The following is a 13,305-nucleotide window of genomic DNA, read 5'->3' as shown; positions in this document are numbered from 1 at the left end:
AGCCTGATTTGGGCTCTTTGATTAAACTTGATTTTGCATGCAAGAGGCCACCCAGCCTTTTGCATCGAGAGGAAGCAAGCTGCTTTCTGGACGTGGGTGTTTGGGATGCCTCCTGAAGCCAAGGAAAGTTTGGTTTGTCAGAAGAGCAAAGGTCAAGCCTATCCTTAAATGTTTTCCTGTTGTTTTTTTTCCCTTGAAATACATTTTTTCTGGTATATTAGACATTCACTGCCAACAGAGGATTAGCCATGTGGTTTCATCAGACTGCACATTAAGAATATTTTGTTTTCAAATTACTGTAATGTCCTGCTTCACTGGACACAGGGTTTGGCCACGTCACCCAGAGGACTTCAGAGGTCGGACTCGACTGCAAATTATTAATTTCATCATCAGTGCTCACTGCCTGTGTTGCTGAACAGCTAGGGTTGTTACGACTATTTTCAATATCAAATTAATTAAGACTTGTTTGGGTTTTTTTTTAATGTCAACTTCAAAACCAAAATACTTCCAAGCATGTGTGCATTGAATGTTATTTTATTTAAGCTTTCTTTCTTTATTTATCTATTTCCGTATGGGTTTGGAAGCTGGAAGTGGGTCTGTCACTGTTAGGTGTCATTTTTGAGCCGCGGCTCAGTGGGAGCAGGAGTGCTGCGCTCGAGCCCCGCAGGGAGCTGTGATCAGTGGGCAGCATGCTTGCTGCTTAAACACACAGAACCTAACCGTATTTCACTCTTTTTCACACCATGAAGACTGACACAAAGAGTGAATTTAGGAGCGCATTCCAGAGCTGCATGCTACCATCAATCTTCAAGTGATCACCAGCTGGTATTTGGGCGCACAATAAAAGTCATGTTTAGTGGGCTGAGCAGAGCCTGGTGGATTAGAGTCCACTCAACTCTAAACCCTATTCTGCTGGTGTTGTGCTTTTTGACTTGAGACACATCACATAAACTCTCTAAGTTACATATGTAAAGTGGAGGTAACAGTTTGGTATTTATTTGACTGGGCTGGTTTTGGGTTGCACTTAGTAATGTACAAAACCACCTCTGAAATGAAAATGAAATAGCTGGAGGAAGTTATTTCAAGTGTGTTTCACGCGCAAAAAGAGATTTTTTTGTTTGTTTGTTTTAAGTCCAGACTCTTCAGACTTAATAATCTCAGCCAAAACTCTGGTTTGGATTTAAGAGATAACTTTTATGCTTTTCTGTTTAGATTTCATCTGAATGGGAAGCCACTTAAATAAATAAACCTTCTGCAGTCACTCACTCCATGTTTAAACTAGACTTGCAGTATTTATTCGTAAGGATGACCATCCAGTATTTGGCCAAAAGAAGGAAAAAAAAGTGTAATTATTCCCTTTCTTGCATGTCCACAGATATTAAAAAAAAAAATAGATAAAACCTGCATTTTTATATTCAACTCTCAGTTATGAAGCATGTCATGATACAACAGTACCACTCCTAGATAATGGTAGGCTCTAACCGGCGTGAGCTCTTAGTTCATTTGGATGTGCTGAACATCAGCAAAGGAGAAAAGGAAGAGAAATTGCTCCCAGGTAAAAGGCAGAAGAGTCAAGAAGAGTAATGAACACTGCTGAAGTACTACATGGAACTATTGCAGGTTCAGCATAGAAATAGCAGGTTCAAGGAAGGAAGGACTCAAACGGCAACCCAGACCTGAAGGGTATTCAGATTCCTGACAGATTAAAACTGGCACACTGCAGGTATAGGGTAGGAAGTGGTACTGGACAGTATGGGATAGAAATCAGCTACAGTCAACCACTTATCTCTGTAGCAAACTACTAATTGTAGCAGAGGATGATGCAAGTGCCCTGAGTATATGACTCTGTGCCCTTGATCCTGAAATAAAATAAAAATTGCGCTACCTTTAAAGGGAAAATTCATAGATTGTGTCCTTTGTTTATGCCCTATGCTCATATTTTGGAAGCAAAAGCAAAATAAAGGGGCAATTAATTTAAAATATAATGTACAAATATCTAGAACAAAGGAGATTTGTTTCATGATCAGAACAGGGAACTTTAAGTCAGAACTCCTGGGCACTTGCTCTCTGACCTTGAACAAATCTCTCACCCTCCATTTATGTCAGCTTAACCATCTGCTACATGTTTATAACAACGCTTACCAGTCTTTCAGAATTGCTACCAAGTTCAGCTTATGTATGTATGCTAAAAAAAAACACCAACGAACGAAAGGCATTTTTATGTTCAAGGTATTATTCTAATTCATGTTCCTGCTAACCGTTTAGGCTTATCGCACAAAACATTTAAATCACTCCGTTCTACAGGTACACATGCTTTAGTGTTTCTGTGTCATATAAAGTAATGTCATTTAACGCACGATCCATTTCAGCTCCATTAAATAAATAATACCATGAAATCTATTGTAGTAGAAAGGAAATCTCTGCCATGTGATTGTGACAGAGTAAATAGAGACAGTTCTGAATAGCTTTTAACCAGAATTTGTTTACTAAAGTCATGTTAACTTCTCTAGATTTGCCCAGGAGGAGGAATGCCAAACAGTGACCTTTTGAACTCTTAGCTTGAATGCAAAATATTTTTAACAGGTTTAAGTCTTTTAGCTGGTGTTTATTTAATAGGGCTTTCACTATTACATAAAACATATTTTGACTAGTTCCTTTAAATAGCTTCACTTTCATAGCAGTTCACTTTGTACTTCAACTGTTTATCAGTTATGAAAAACTAAAAGCAGTTCTAATAACCTAATAACCTAATAATCAGTTTAAATTTGTTAAACCGATCTCTCATATCTGCTCCTCTTCCTTGGCTCTGTTCACTATTGAATGCTGGGTTACTGGGTGGTTTACCTGCACTGGAAGTTCCTAGAAGCAGCGGTCTCCTGCATCAGATACATATCGAGTGTAAAATAAATAAATTCAACTTATATATTTTTGGTGGAAATCTATTGTAAAGCCTAAATATTATCCACTGAAGACACTACAAGCTAGAGATACCTATCTTTCTCATTTGTGCTACTAAAGTTATCAAATCTGCTGTCTATGGGAATATGATTAGCCCGAGAATGACACCGCTTTACACAACCCAGGGTTTTACCGTCACTGCCCAGCAGTCTGTTGACCTGATTTTCCACTGCATTGCTCCAATGTTCCACTCTCAACACCAATAAAATCAACAGAAAACTACTGGCATAAACCATGGGTAAAGCATTAGGTATAAATTCTTAGCTCTCCAACCAACCGTCAGAAATACAGTCTCCAAATTTATCCACCTTACCAGTTGTCTGCAAGTAAAATTTCAAAAACTGTTGAAATATGAGCTGATGGTGAGAAACGACCTAGGTATTGGGACTCCTGGGCTCTACTCCTGGGATCACCACGAAGCTAGAGTGCAGACAATCATCCTTAGAAATGCGATTCTCAGCTCTGCAATGCCTTTCAGACTCTCCTTCTGGCACAGCAGAACTTGTCTCCTTCTTGAGGCAGAACTGAGGAGAGCACAAGTATCCAGCTTCTTGCAGGAATATTTCAGGCATTTGCCTTCTGCCTTTTTTTATGGCTACCGCAGACCATTTGGAGCAGGCTGGTAAGCCCGGCCATGCATATCAGGCTCACCAAAGACTTTAGGCAGAGAAATGATTTTGCTCTGCATGCCAATACCCTTAGGCAGCCATCTCTTTCACCAACCCAATGTAAAGAGAAACACTGTGCCGGGCATGCCCAGTAGGACAGCTTTGGTCTATGAAAATTTCTGGTTATGAGCTAGGCTGGCTTTTCCTGAATTAATATTCTGAACTTAGGCTCTTAATTAGATGCCAGTTTAGGTGCATAACTGGTGTATTGAATGTGCTCCTCATTATACTTCCTTGCTATACTGCGTTCCCCTTACTCGAGCTTTGGGCATGTAGCAACTACTGTCATGTCTTCTACTGCTAAACTCAGGCAATGCCACTTTATATTCCAAAATATGACTACCAAAAGAATTCAGCAATATCTGTTGATTTCATAACGAGGGAAATATATATAAATATATAAATTTTATAAATATATAAATTTTATAAATATATAAATTTATAAATATAAAAGGGGGTTTATAAATATATAAAGGGGGAATGTCATGAGGATGGAGCCAGGCTCTTCTCAGTAGCAACCAATGATAGGACAAGGGGTAATGGATTCAAGCTGGAACACAAGAGGTTCCACTTAAATTTGAGAAGAAACTTCTTCTCAGTGAGGGTGACAGAGCACTGGAACAGGCTGCCCAGGGAGGTTGTGGAGTCTCCTTCTCTGGAGACATTCAAAACTCGCCTGGACGCCTTCCTGTGCAACCTCATCTAGGTGTTCCTGCTCCGACAGGGGGATTGGACTAGATGATCTTTTGAGGTCCCTTCCAATCCCTAGCATACTGTGATACTGTGATACTGTGAATATTCTGGAGTCTGGCAAACCCTTTTGTATTTCATTCTGTTTTACATGTGCCGCACTCAAATAATCACGCAGCTATGACATTCCTGTGCTCAGAAGTCTTATTCCTGAGCCTAATCACAGAAGGCGGAGAAGGTTGTCCCAGACTCGTCACCTCCTATCAGATGACCCGTCCCTTTATCACATCAAATCGATGCACGGTAGTCCAGAAATAGAACGATTAATGATTTACAACTTGTAAGATAAAGTACACACATCGAAGTTCATCCATCAGTGTTCCTCATACCAAACGGAATGGTCACAAATCCTGCACTGCCAGAAAATACATCACCTTCTTCAGGCTTAAAACATGACGAGGCAATGAGGGCAGTGCATTTTAGGCTTGGTTATGAGAAAAGGGAAACCTTAACAATCAATGACTACTCTGGGAAAACACCTTCTGCTGAAGGAGGGAGAAATAAAGTCATCATTTTCTGGTGTTTTCTAACATGAAGGACGGTGACACAAGAATCTAACTTGTCCACACTGACATAATTTTCTCTTTTGTCATTGATTTCAATCTTCTTCTACATGTTCCTGTTTAGTTTAGTTTAGTTTTGTTTTGTTTTGTTTTTCTCTAATGATTAGAAAAGAAGCCTGGATAATTAACTCAAACTAGTTATCTAACATGTAGATGACAAGGTAGAAGTAGGTGAATTTATGCAATATGATAAAAATAAAGCTTTGGCTCACCTGGTACCTCAAGGGACAAGTGTAACAGTGACAGTAAAAACAGTTAACTAAGGATTTTGTTTGTTTGCTTCAATGGTTAACTTTGGGCCATCGAAATAAAAAAAAAAAAAAGATTTAATATTTATAAATATATTGAATGTGAATGTAATTGCATCAAAAGCCTCCAAGCAGGACAAAAATCACACAGGCAGGAGTGTGATAATTAACTTGTTGGATTTACCATCTCAGAAAGCAAGTGACACATGAGGAGAGGAAGGAAGGGAAGACAATAAAATATCCGCAATTTGAATACATTTACATTCATTCCCTGATAACATTAAATGCCACCTAATATCCCCCTTCCCCTCCCACACTCAGCAGATGCAAACCAAAGGTCCTGGAAACGCTATTTATAGAAGCAATCAGAACGTGACTCTTCACAGACGCAAAAAAAATAATCACGTGTATAAATGTTCGCAAGTTCGGTCAGGCTGCATGTTACTAATATTTAGATGCTGTTCACAAAGAGCGCTCTGCAGATCATATAATTAACACAGTTTTTCTCCTCCTGTTCTGCTTTCCTTTCTCCAGCTCTCTCATAAGGCAAAGGACCGTGCTTTTAGCTGGTATGAGCTTGTGCACATCAATCGAGATGACAGATAGTCCGTGTCCAAGTGTGAACTACAGCACACTTACAAACATTGGTTAACATTTCTTTTTTGAAATTATAAAATGCTGTTGCTAAAAGACAATTTCTGTGCTGCACCTTCGCCCCCAAATTATTCATATCCTGCAAAAATTCTGCTTCAAGTAGCTGTCACCAAAAATCCATTCAGTTGTTCAAATATGGTATTTTAAATATCTGACAAGGTTATTTATAACTCTTGTATTATTTTAATTAAAATAAGACCTATCCATTACATTAATTAATAGTGGTAGTGTGTGGTGGATGTGTGTCTAGCAAGTGAATATAGAGTGTAATTTGTTTGAACTGTTTTGTTTTTTTTTTTTCTGCTGCAATGATACTGTTACTCAGGAGACATTAGTACTTGGCTAGATTTAATTGAACAAAGGAAACTATGTCAATAGCCTTGGGAATAATATTCTAATCAGAAATCAGCAAGTATTTAAACAAGCTTGCCTCTGTACTTAAAAAAAAATAAAAATAGAAAAGGCATAAAATAACTGCTGATGACTGAGATATGAGGACATTAAAAATATGCATTACCATTCTGGAATAGACAAAATACTGAAATATTCCCAGAACCTCAACTCTTTTGCTATATGTCAAGGTAAAAAGCACTTAATTATTGTGGCTGTGTATGTCAGAATACCACACTGTGATAAGGGACGTGTCATTTCTGATTCCATTTCATGACAAGGGAGACGATGCTCTTACATCTTTTGTCTCAGTATGTGAACTCATTACATTGACATATTTTTGCCTACGGCTCGCCTCTAAAGTTATAGTGAGTAGTTGCTGAAAGCCAATTGACTTGGCTTTTAGCTGGCATTACCCAGGCTCTTCTTATTGAAAAAACACATATTTCTGGTGACGAGGCCCTTTTAGATTAACTTGAGCTCCGCTACTGGCCAGCTGCGCAACTCTGGGTCTATCATTTAATTTGTCTATTTCTCCTTCTGGCTTTGGTCTGTCTTGTTTATTTAGATTATAAACTCCTCAAGATTCAGCCACAGACAGCTTCTGAATGTCTGTGCAGAAGGGCAGGGACAGCGTATTACACAATTTCAGTTTATTGCAATATCAACGCAAAAACAAGTTTCGCAGTAGCTTAAGTTGCTTGGAAGAGGGTGCGTACAAGCACTTGTTCTTTTTAGTTTTCAAACAGATCTTTTGGCTGAAAGATTTTAGGTTCTTAATTTGCATTTTGAAAAATTTCAGAGGAATGTTCTTATTGGAAAATCTCCTTCAGGTGGCCTTCGTCTGCTTCACTCTGGTGGGAGATCCAGGATAAATAGGTTACCGTTGCTATTGAGTCACTCAACCACATTAACAACTCAAACCAAAGCCAAATCCTCTGCGGCCGTTTGGATTACAAACAATTTAAGCACCATCTTCTGCAGCAAATAAACAGGCAAGAAACGCACAGGGAAGTGATACGTAACAATTGCCTTTGAATATTAAACACGGCAGGTCAGTACAAGGTCAAAACTATTTTGTATGGCAGCTCAAACCACAGACCCAAAGTCAGGATTGCCACTAAATTACAACAGACCTGCAAACATTACAGGAGGAGGAAAAGCAAGGGCATCCTTCCAAAAACCAATAGCTCCATCACCCTTTCTGACTCAGTGAATACATAAGCAATTAAGAGGGGGCTCAGCAGGACCATTTTAAGAATTCCGGGTTATCTGAGGGTAGGGACGTGGCTCGTGCTAGTCTTTCTTTTCCATTAATAAAGACAAACCCAAGATGTGAGTTTGTCCGTACACTGATCGGGCAGGCTGTCGAAAGCCATACAGTCTGCTGCAGGCATCTAGTTTGAAGTACTGAATTTAGGAGCTCAATTTCCGGCAGTTCTGCATATTCTCAATGAGAGGAAACATTAGAGGGTTAAACCGAGCAGGGGAGTGGCTTAGATTCTCTGAAGCTCCTTCTGAAGGAACCTGCCTTCATTTATTGAGATGAAACAGGGCCTAAAGAGATGAGGCTCTAACTCCAATTTACAAATAATTCTCAGTTTACTTGATGTGCATACGGGGACATCTAATGGTGTCAATTCCCCATGAGATCTCAAAACAGGTGGAAGGTATACCTCCTTGAATAAAAGGTCATAGACATTTTTCTAAACACTAGGCCCATACAGATCAGTGGCTACGTATTTTTCTTGCAAGTATTTTAAAATGCTGCAATGATGTCGTGCCTATCTCTCTTACAGGATCATTAGCAACATGAGAGTAACAAATTGTAACATAAATTAATAAAACTTCCATGTTCCTTTTATGTCCTTCCAAAGAGATTACACTTCCAGAGCTCATCCAGCCTCTGTAGACCTTTACCCCTGCGCTCCCTCCTTTTACAGTCAACAGGATTCACCAGATCCCACGGAAAGACTGGTGGCTGTATTTTCAGTAGGACGGGGCTAAAAGGTTGAAACAAACCAGGAACTTTGAAAGATTTCAAACAGGGCACAAGAAGAAAACAGGGGCAGGTTTTCATCCGCGACAGCTGTAATATGGTCTACTCCAATGAAGGATTTAAGCACGTAAGAGTTTAACTGAAAACATACAAGAAGTTCTGCTAAGATTTCTCAGAAATGCAAGCTAAGCGTCTTTAAATGCTCTGTTGGACCAGTTTTGAATTCCAGGTAAAAAAGAAAGTGAAGAAAGACACTCACATATGAGGGAAAAGAAAGAAGACAAGCAAGGAAAGGAAAATGTTGCGTTAGTTATTACAAATGGGAAGAGTGATGTCAGTGTTTAAAATACACAGTAGTGTCTGATTGAAAGGCAGGCAGCTAAATTTTAGCTGGAAGTTGTAAACAAACATGGGCCCACCACAATTATGTATTGCTGTCCCAGCAGAGGAAACAATCAACAAGAAATAGGAGGGTTCTGGGGGGAAAAACAAACCAAGAGAGTAACAAGAGGAGAAAATACCATTCTAGAAATAAGATTGCCAATACAGCTGAAAATTGGTTTGCACGCTGTTTTCTTCCTCCTCCCTCTATGTAGTCTGCCTTGGAGGTATTTAAGAACAGCCATTTTCAAAAGCCTTTCTGGGATAAGGAAACAAAGAGGGATGGTGGACGGATACTCCTCATACGCCCAAGATACTAACATATCTGTCTGACAATTTTTATCAGACAGTCTTTACTTTAGGACCAAAGTAAAATTGCAACTCTTTGTGCAACACAGGCACAGCTCTGTCAGAACCCGTTGCACCTTTGTAAACGAGTCAGAAAAGAGAAATCAGAAAATACCAAGAGTGAAAGTGACCTGCCGAAAGTCACCCAATAGCACAACTGAGAGGAATGCTTACGGCCAAGGCCCGCTTTCATGTCCTGCAAGATCACCAAGATGCTGCATCTCGGCCTCTGCTTAAGCGACGGGAGAAGTCATTTGGGAACAGTCATCCCCGAGGAGGCTGTGTGCGGCCGAGCCGGGACCCCTTCTCCGAGCCCCAGGGCAAGTTGGCTCCTCTGAAGCCTTTCCAATGTCCTCGGAGGGACCAAGTGCTCTGGCTGCGTGCTTGCAGGGGTAGCAAAGAAACTGCTCGTGCTCGGGGAGAAAAATGCGGAACCCTCTACATTAAACAGCCATTAATGGTTTGTGGCTTAACTAAAAATAACACCGGCTGGAAACACAATCTGAATTTGTTGTTTTTCTTCTTTTTTTCTTTCTGTGTTCAAATTATGCTGTGCAGTGACCAAGACATTTCATGAGATTCGGTCCAAAGAGGTTCAAATCTTCCTGTCCCGGGAGGATAGGTTGGTTGTACATCCCCAGGAAACCTGTCAGAAGGAAGTTGGCTTTTATAAAGCCCACGCCAATACACTTCACTCCCAACCTCCCACATGACAGAAAATTGAGCTAAGACATCACTCAGCCCATCTGCCTCTCCTACCTCCTAAACATGCCTCCCTTGTGTTTTAACAGTATATATTTCACTTGGTTAACAGCTACTAATAAAGATGCTTGAGGAACAAGGGAAAGTTAGATGTGGGCAAAAAGAAGTTTCTTTTCTCTTGTAAACTTAAAGAAAAAAAAAAAACCTGCCCAAACGCAGATAATTCTAGAGAGAAATAAGCACGCAATCTAGCAACCCCATTTTGGGCAAACAACAGCCTCCAAGTACAGCGTGTGAAACGGCAAAGGCTTGTTACTTCCACACCTTGTCACTGACATCGAAGTCCACTGATGCCTCTTAGGTTTTCTGACTTGTCTTATTTGACATTTGGTGCTCTTGCTGTACTTAATGTGCTCTGCACTGAACGTATACGAAGCTGTTTGTCGTTTCTGTTTCCTATTAGCAGAGGATTTATGTCACTGCATTAGAATGCTATTACAATGAACAAACTCATCACCACCCTGAAAACAAAACAACAGGGAGAATAAGAAGAAAAGAAAAAGAAAATCCAGATGCACATCCGGAGAGAAAAAAGTTCTAAAGTTCCCTAAAAAAATATATATTTTGGCCACGCATGTATATCTTGGTGAGTCAGTGTCCCAAATGCAAAATGTAAGGGCTCTGGCCCAAAAAGGAGACGAATTTTTGAAACGGCCACTGACATGTCCAATAGCAGAGATGTGCTTCAAAGAAAATTCAGAGAGCGAAGAACGTACGTTTGCCCCTGTGTGCTCAGAAGGAAGCAGCAGGTTACGCTGGTCTCCAGTTAACCCTGCCATCCTCTTTCACATCGTCAAAGAAATGTGCAAATTTTCATTACTCTTATAAATATCACTGTCTTGAGGAATATTACACAAGCCAAAAGTTCAGAGAAATCATTTTTTTTTTAACAAACAAACAAATACACTTGGCAGAGAAAGAGAAGTGTTCGGAGCAATCTGAATAGCGAGAAAAATACAATCATTTTTGCCAAACGTTGGCCTCCACTGATAGGAATGAACAGAAGCGTGACTAAATCTAATTCAAGACCATTTCTGCTAAAGGAGATCAGGAGTTGAAGATTTAAGAAAACAAAGTTACTGGTACTGCAAAGATCATAAAACAATCACGGAAACAGGCAAATTATTTCTGTCTTATAATGAGAACAGAAGAAAAGAAGATGACGCAATCTCTGTGAAATAAAACATGAAAACTTTCTCTATTTCTCCAAAATGAGGCCAGTTACTAAGACTGAAAGAAATTTCTTCCTTGAAATCTTATTGTGAATGTCGATTCCCACTATTCTTCTATGGCTCAGCTGGACGAAGAAGAGCTGAACTCTCACAGGAGATGTGGCAGCACCTCCAGCTTGTTCGGAAGAGGAGTGGTTTGATATTTCCTCAAGTTCTGTAATTTTCAGAGTTACTTTTTCAGAGTCTTTCCTCTGACATGAACCGAAGCGTGATTTCAGACAGAGAGAGAGCCAATTATCAATGCTGCGCCTTACACAGGGCTTGGTCCAAGCCCGTTAGAGACCTCCCAAGTTTTCATTCCTGCACACACCAGGCTCCACACGCGGGGTCGTGTGAACGGTTCCATCTCCCACATGAGGGCACTTGCAGAGGGCGGGCAGGGCACGCCGGACGGCGGCTGAAGCCAAGAACTTCTGCGAGGGAGCGTGTTTTCCAGAAAGTGCTCCTGAGCTCTTCCTGGGGTGCAATGCCCTGCTCTCTCTGATCTGCGAGCTCATTTTCCTGGTGCAGCAGGACAGACAGACAGCAGGTCCTGGCACACACGTCAGCCCAGAGGCAGGAGAAAGCCATGACATGGAAGGAACCGATGTGAAGGCGACCGTATGAGTGACTCTTCCGTAGGAAGCATGTGACTTATCAGGTGTAGCATTAATGGCACTAGAAAAACTTCACAGATAAAATAGAAATGCAATAGGAAACGTTGTGTCCAATAGGTCGGGGAGACAGTGAACCGGCACACGCTTTGTCAAACAAGGTGACCCTAAAACCAGGCAGAAGAAGTAAGTCTGAGAAAGGACTGAGTACAGATGGAATGAAAGTTGGCCTTCAAACTTCTTGTGTTTACCAGCAGCGAACTAAGTCTTGACTTTATTGAGGCTCTCCCCATCAGCGTAACCGACTGAGCTGTAAAAATAGGCCACGTAATAATGAGGTTTTTGATAATGTTTCCCAGCACAAATGTTTCACAGAAGCTTCATCTGTTGCCTAACACTGCATAGGGAAATCATAAATACTAGTTAGAAATATATAGGTCTTTATGGACTCATAAGACATTTGTATCTGTTACAACTAGGATTAAGCTGCGTACAGCTAGACCTGCAGGCTAAATAATAGCAGGTTTAATTAATTTGTTCAGGCCATATAAAGTGTTCAGCTTTCTAAGGACAACAATTCTATTCATCCAGGCTGACTGAATACCAATAATTGCCTAACAGCAAATCTAGGTATGAGACAATGCAAGCATTCAAATAGCAAAAATTACATGTAGCAATTAGTTAATATGGTAAAACTAATAAAGCAAGTGTTCATAGTGCAAAAAAGTAATATAAAATAGTATATAAAAATAATAAAATGAATGTATTATTGCACTTGGTAAATAAACATTTTATCTCTCCAAATTATTTCCTTCTCCCTCCAGGGAAGCACACAGCCTCACACTTGGTGTCCAGGAAGAGCTCTAATCCTGCTCGCTACATGCGCCCAGGGAAAAAGCAACAGAATTGACTTGCTTAATTTTTGGAGGTTTTAATCTTGAGTGGGAATAGCCTACTTGACCAGACTGAAGTACCTTTTTGAGACCAGATCAGCTGCTTCAGCATGAAACTTGGTATCCTTCCTTTTGAATTTCACTTAGGAGGAGAATAGGATGTGAACTATTCACATGGATACTATTAATTTATTTTTAATAGGTTCCGTACGAAAACCTGGTGGAAGGCAAGAAATTGAACCGTTGTCTCCAAAGAACCAGGTTAGTGCTCTCAACATTCTTATGTGTCATTTTCAGCATTAGATTTACAAATGTAGGTCATGTATACACAGCAATTTAATAAATGGTAACCCACATTTATGTTGCAGCAGGTAATAAAACAATAACATGCAGTAACACTGCCCCAAGGATCCCAAACCACCTTAATTAAGTCTTAAAAAAATAGCCTGGAGAAGAGCGAACACAGTATGGAGAACACATTTCTCAACAACCAGCTCCAGGTTAAAGGGAATAGCTGTTTCGCGCCATACAGCAGGCAACACTCAAGCTTGGGGATAAGCATATGAGTGAATACTGAACCAAGCACAGATGCAGAGGGTAGGTCAAACACAAAAGTCAGAGGCTTAGCTTTTACACAGCTATACACGGGCTCACACTCTATGTCTAAGTCTTCAAACTCCAGTGACCTGACTTCTGTTTAACATTTCACCTGAAGGACAGCACCTCCAACAGCACAAAGCCATCAAACTTTAATCCGGCTGGAGTGATTTAGGAGATTGCCAGCCCCTGAATCACCAGCCCGACTGGTGCAGCAGCAGCTGGGTGTGCCTGGATGCGGATCCAACTCCAATTAACTCCGCAGCCTG

This window comes from Vanellus vanellus (assembly GCF_965231255.1).
Source record: "Vanellus vanellus genome assembly, chromosome: 1".
Taxonomy (NCBI): domain Eukaryota; kingdom Metazoa; phylum Chordata; class Aves; order Charadriiformes; family Charadriidae; genus Vanellus; species Vanellus vanellus.
The sequence above is the reverse complement of the archived record's forward strand: the minus strand, read 5'-3'. Positions refer to the sequence as shown.